Raw genomic sequence first — 6,820 nt, forward strand, 5'->3', positions numbered from 1 at the left:
AGTAAAAAAAAAAAGCTGAACGGGCTCCATGGTTGCCGTGCTATGGTGTCTGCCAGGGCAATCCAGGGAAAAAGGGCATGAAATGATTGTCTGCCGTTATTTTCCCGGAGGAAGGAGTAAGCGACGACATTTACCCAGAACCACCCGCCACAATGATTTTTGCCCCATCAGGCACTGGGATCTCAACCCAGAATTCCAAGGGGCGGGGGAGACTGCGGGAATTATGGGATAGCTACAGAATAGCTACCCACAGTGCAACACTCTGGAAATCGATGCTAACCTCAGACCATGGACGCACACCGCTGAATTAATGTGCTTAGTGTGGCCGCGTGCGCTCGACTTTATACAATCTGTTTTACAAAACTGGTTTATGTAAAATCGGAATAATCCCGTAGTGTAGACGTATCCTAAGATACAACTGCATTTGCTCCAACCTCTCAGACACATACAAATGCCTACAAGATCTCCATCAAGCATTCTTAAAACTACAGTACCCACCTTCTGAAGTGAAGAAACAGATTGATAGAGCCAGAAGAGTACCCAGAAGCAATGTACTACAAGACAGACCCAACAAAGAAAGTAACAGAACGCCACTAGTCGTCACCTTTAGTCCCCAACTAAAACCTCTCCAGCGCATCATCAAGGATCTACAACCTATCCTGAAAGATGATCCCTCACTTTAACAGATCTTGGGAGACAAACCAGTCCTCGCTTACAGACAATCCCCAAACCTGAAGCAAATACTCACCAGCAGCCACACAACAAAAACACTAACCCAGGAACCTATCCTTGCAACAAAGCCCATTGCCAAGTCTGTCCACATATCTATTCAGGGATACTATCATAGGACCTAATCACATCAGCCACACTATCAGAGGCTCGTTCACCTGCACATCTACCAACGTGATATGTGCCAGCAATGCCTCTCTGCCATGTACATTGGCCATACTGGACAGTCTCTACGCAAAAGAATAAATGGACACAAATCAGACGTCAAGAATTATAACATTCAAAAACCAGTCGAAGAACACTTGAACCTCCCTGGTCACTCAATTACAGACCTAAAAGTTGCAATTATTCAACAAAAAACCTTCAAAAACAGACTTGAATGAGAAACTGCAGAACTAGAATTAATTTGCAAACTGGATACCATTAAATTAGGCTTGAATAAAGACTGGGAGTGGATGAGTCATTACACAAACAAAAAACTATTTTCCCATGTTAATTTCCCCCCTACTGTTACTCACACCTTCTTGTCAACTGTTTGAAATGGACCATCCTGATTATCCCTACAAAAGGTTTTTTTTCTCCTGCTGATAATAGCCCACCTTAATCAATTAGTCTCATTAGAGTTGGTATGGCCAACACCCATTTTTTCGTGTGTGTGTTTGTGTGTATATCATCCTACTGTATTTTCCACTGAATGTATCTGATGAAGTGGGCTTCAGCCCACATGTTAGTCTCTAAGGTGCCACAAGTACTCCTTGTTCTTTTTATTTTAAACAGTGGGGATATTTAACCATTGGAACAACTTAGCAAGAGCTGTGGTAGATTCTCCATCATTGGTAATCTTAAAATGAAGGCTCTATGTTTTTCTAAAACATATGCTCTAGTTCCATGGCTCTCAACCTTTCCAGACTACTGCATTCCTTTCAAGAGTCTGATTTGTCTTGCATACCCCTAAGTTTCACCTCACTTACAAATTATTTGCTTACAAAATCAGACATATAAATACAAAAATGTCACAGCACACTGTTACTGTAAAACTGCTTGCTTTCTCATTTTTACCATATAATTATAAAATAAATCAATTGAATATAAATATTGTACTTACCTATCAGTGTATAGTATACAGAGCTGTATACAAAAGTAATTGTATGAAATCTTAGCTTGTACTGACTTCACTAGTGCTTTTTATGTAGCTTGTTGTAAAACTAGGTAAATATCTAGATGAGTTGATGTACCACCTGGAAGACCTCTGAGTACCCTGAGGGGTACATGTACCCCTAGTTGAGAACCACTGCTCTAGTTCAAACAGGAATTAATCCAGAGAAGTCCTATGGCTTGTGTTATGTAGGAAGTGAGATGACATGATCACAGTGGTCTCTTCTGGCCTTGGAATCTATGAATCTGTAGAGAAGAAAATCTTAGATGTCACTCCACATGTAAAATACAACAAAAAGATAGAGGAACCATAAGAAATAATCAATAGAGGAAAGGATTAATGGAAAGAGCTCAGATTTGTAAATGGAAATTGTCAATAAGGATCAAGTATTTTGTGATTTAAAGCAGTTGCTGTACATTTAGACTTCAAAAAGCTATTCATGACGTCCTCTTTGCCAGAAAACATTGCAGACAACCCCATGTAATAAAATGGGTTTGTTTACATATTGGATGCCCCAAAATTAATGGCATCCATTGTGCTGAGACACAATGCTATAACCTGGCAAGAGCAAAGCTGAATTAAGGAATACTCCACAAATTTCAGGAGGGATAGCAACCCCAAGGGTCATTCATTTATGTGGTATATTTTAGGTAAGTGGGTATTTAATACTATATTGTCCTTGTGCCAGAAGTCCCTTAATCTCAAAGTGGGAAATTAAAATCCTTAGATTCTACTTGGAGGCTGCTTAAAAATGCTGTACGGCATGCGTAACCCTACACAAACAAACAAGCAAAAGGATGATGGAAGTCAAGACAAAACTAGTATGGCTAAATGACAAGGCTCAGGAGATTATTCAGACTGGACAGATAATCTTCAGAAAATGGAAATCTAGAGCACGTAAATCCAGTAATAAGGAGCATATATTCTACCTGTGTACTTTAAGATGGAAACTAGGAAGTCTTAACGGGAACTTGAATAACAAATAACCAGTGGCATAAAAATAAATAATAAGAAATTCTTGAAGTGTATTACAAGCAGGAAGTCTGTGAAAGAATGGGTAGATCCACTGAATTAGCAGGGAGTCATGGGAGCAATGAAGGAGCACAAGGACATTGCAATCAACTAAATTATTTCTTTGCATCAGTCTTCACAGAGGATATTGGGGAGATTGAAGATTAGGATAGAAAACAATACTGAGCATATGGCAATGCCTTTGTAAAAGGATAGCATAATCTCACCTGGAGTACTCTGTTCAGTTCAGGTCACCCTGTCTCAAAAGATATAAAAAAAATCGGAAGTCCAGAGATAGGCTACAACATGTCTTTGACGCATGGCCTTATAATCTATGAATCTATACACTTTCATACAAGAAAGTGGAAAAATTGGATCTGTTTAGTTAAGGAGGGGATATAGAGGTAAATAAAATGGTCCATGGTATAGAGAAGGGAAATTGGGCATGCCTATTTGCCCTCAAGCAAAAGGACATTCAATGAAATTGGAAATATATAAAACTGATTTAAAAAAATTGACACAGTGCATAATTAACTTGTGGAACTCATTGTCCCAAGATCACTGAAGTCAAGAACTTTGGCAGATTCAAAAAAGGTTTAGACACTTAATGGATAAGAAGAACATTCCAAGATAATTTAGATTACATTTTTAATATGTCACAAACCTGTGATCCGGAGCATAAGTCAATCACAAACAGGGACACTTCAGAGCATGGTTTTGCATCTCTGCCCATCCGGGCCAATAGCCATTAATGGACCTATTCTAGTCCCATGAAGTTATCTAGTTCTTTTTTAAGCCCTGGTATAGTCTTGGCCTTCATAACTGCTCTGGCAAAGAGTTCCACAGGTTGACTGTACGTTGTGTGAAGAAATACTTCCTTTTGTTTGTTTTAAACCTGCTGCTATTAATTTCATTTGGTTGCCTCTAGTTCTTGTGTTATGAGAAGGAGTAAATCACACTCCAAGAAAACTAGATCCACATTTGTGGGAAAGGAGACACATATGAAATGCTAGCCTCACTCCCAACTTCAGTCACAAAGTGTTCTTAATATGTCTGTCTAATTGGACAAGCAAAGAGCAAAACCATTGTCATGGCAAGTTTCTAGGAATATTGACCTTGCCTTGTAGACTTGTTGACTTCTTGCAAAATTAATCAGCGAATATCAATGATTGTCACCATCAAATGATGGTTTCTTGAGCAATGGCTGTATACAAGCCAGCAACCTGTCCTCAAGGAAGCATTGATAATCTTCAACAATGGGTTCCTCTCTTCCTCGAAGCCAGGACAAATATGGATCCAGAGCATGGGTTGTGGAGGAAGGGTTTCCAGCAATTACAGTACTTCAAGGAGTGACAAAGCATAGAAGTAGCAGCATTTGTCCTCTGAAGAATTTTCCCTGCTGTCAAGGAAACAGACAGCTCCATCTAAAGCTGAAAGATTTGTCTGCAAAGTTATAAAGAAATTATCTTAAAAGAGGAGGCACTTGAATCAGCCATCAAATGAAAACATCTTAGATTTTCCAAGCTATTCACCACCTGAAACAAAATACTCTGATCTAGACTTTGTACATAATGGAGGCAAAGAAATGTTTCCTTGCTTCCTGAAAAGCCATGACATGCAAGATTTGAAAAAAAAAGTTTGTTACAGTCGATCAGCTTCAGCCAGAGAGCTCTGCTACTGGGGCTCTATCCTTCTTCATTCTCACTTCAAAAGTCATAAGTCACCTGTGCACAAGGTGATCCATGAAGCTGAAATGGGGGAAGAGAACACCAAAGGGCCATTTCAGGCATGTTTGAGGACACAAGATCATTATAAAATTTCAGAAAAGATATGTTAGAGAGCTTTTGTCAACAGGACACTGTTCTTCCTTAGAGTCTTTTGGAATTCTCAGCATCAGAGAGTTGAGAGAGAGAGAGAGAGAGTAGTCCTTGGTGAAGATCAAGTCAAATGAACAGGTCTCTTGGTGAGTGGGACAATTCAACCAGGGCTGCCAGTCAAATGAAGAGCTGCGGGTGGGTAAATGTGCAGCGAAGGGGTCAGATGAGTCATCAGCAGAGAAGCTGAAGTCATCAAAGATAGGTGTGGGAGACTGTGAGGTGAGGAAGAAAGATCCAGGAGTTGAAATTGGAGAGGCAGGTTGATGGGAAGGAGTTGGGTGGACCATAGATGGCAGCAACATGAAGGGGGAGAGGAGAGAAATATTGGATGTAGTGATGTCCAAAAGAGGAGAAAGAGTGGGAATGGGGAGGAGGGAGTATTGGAAGCAGCAGGAACAAGAGAGGAGAAGCCCAACACCCCTGTCTGATCCATAATGTGGAGTGTGAGAGAAGGAGAGACCTCCATAAGGGAGGGCAGCTGAAGAGGCAGTGTAAGACAAAGGGACTTAGGTCTCTGCCAGCTATGAAGAGGTCATGGATGGCTGTGATCTTTTTAGTGATCAAGTGGGTGGTCCAAAGACTGCAAGAGAATTGGAGGACAGTAGAGAAGGGATGAGAGGTTACGAATGGTGGTATGAGAGGGGCAGAGCGGGTGGCAGGGAAAGGGCTGTGTGGTGTAGAGGATGGACTTGTAGGGAGGGCCAGAACTGAGGCAAATGTGACCAGAGGTGAGGAGGAGGGTGTGGGTGTGGGATCTGGTTTTGTGCTGGTGCAGGGGAGGGGAACAGATCGGATGGAGATGGGCAGGGGAGAAGGTAACAAGGATGTGGAAATGGAACCAGTGGGGAGGGGAAGGAGGAGGACAGATACTATGATGTAAAAGAGGAGCGTGGTGAGATCCATGGTGAATGGCAGGTGGACAAGGTTACCAATAAATAAACAAACAGAGCAGAGTCTGAAGACAGTTGTTAAAGGGGTGGGTGTGGGTGGGTGTGGGGGTGGGGGGGAGGGAGGATGGACACTGGGACAGGAGCAGCTGCCTGGGGCTTCTAGTAGGATGCCTGTGAGATGGTGGCAGTGTATTGCCACAAAGAGGATCTGGGTGGGGGAGATACCAAGACAGAAGCGGCTCCCCTTCTGATAGCAAGATCCCTGCCAGGAAGCTTTAATAGGCGTGCCCGGGAAAAGGTAGTTTCACTCTAAATAATCACTGGAGTGAAACTTGCCATACAAAGGTCTCTGCTTGAACCTTGTTTTTTTTCTGTTCTGCAAAAATTAAAAAGCTGTACTCTGCTGATTTTTGCATGACAGAAGTCATTTATCAGAGTACTTTTTAAAAACTAGTTTCAGCCCTTTTTTTTTTCTTTTCAGTTTTAACACAATGGTATGGATGTTTAAAAGCAAACCACCTTAGAAAGTGCTGTGACATTTAGTTTTTAAGAAACCCGGTTTAATTATATTTTTGCTAATTAAGAGTTTCATTACTGGGGATCACATGATTTAATTACATAAATACTCCAAAGACCTGATTGTGAACATAAAATGTGGATGAAAAAGGACGCCTCATCATTTAATTACCTGCTAGATTGGAACAGATCCATATTGCAGATCAAGAGGGACATAATATGCAGGCTTCTCTCCCTTTCTTTCCCTCTCCCTTTTGTTTTGTTTGAAGAGCTTTTTGTTTGTGTGTGTGGGAGTGGGTAATAGGGGGCTGGTGGAGTGCTGTATGCCTGAATTGACAGAGCTAATTACCTGAGACCAGTATTACAACTTTTTGAGAATATTTTATTTCAAACTACAGTATTCAACAATAAATGTGTGTAAATAATGTCCAATACTGATCTATATAGTACATCTTCTCTAGCTAATACTTGCAAATTTCCCCTTCTCACTTTACAAAAATTCCCCTCCTCTTTCAGTGGGAGAATGTCAAATAACACAAAACCCTACATTTTCTGTGTTATGTGGGGATTTTGCTCTCATTGACTTGAACAGGAGATGTGCACAGCATGGCAATGTATGCCAAAAAACTGGGATTACTCAC

Source organism: Gopherus evgoodei, chromosome 3, assembly GCF_007399415.2.
Source record: "Gopherus evgoodei ecotype Sinaloan lineage chromosome 3, rGopEvg1_v1.p, whole genome shotgun sequence".
NCBI classification, from domain to species: Eukaryota; Metazoa; Chordata; order Testudines; family Testudinidae; genus Gopherus; species Gopherus evgoodei.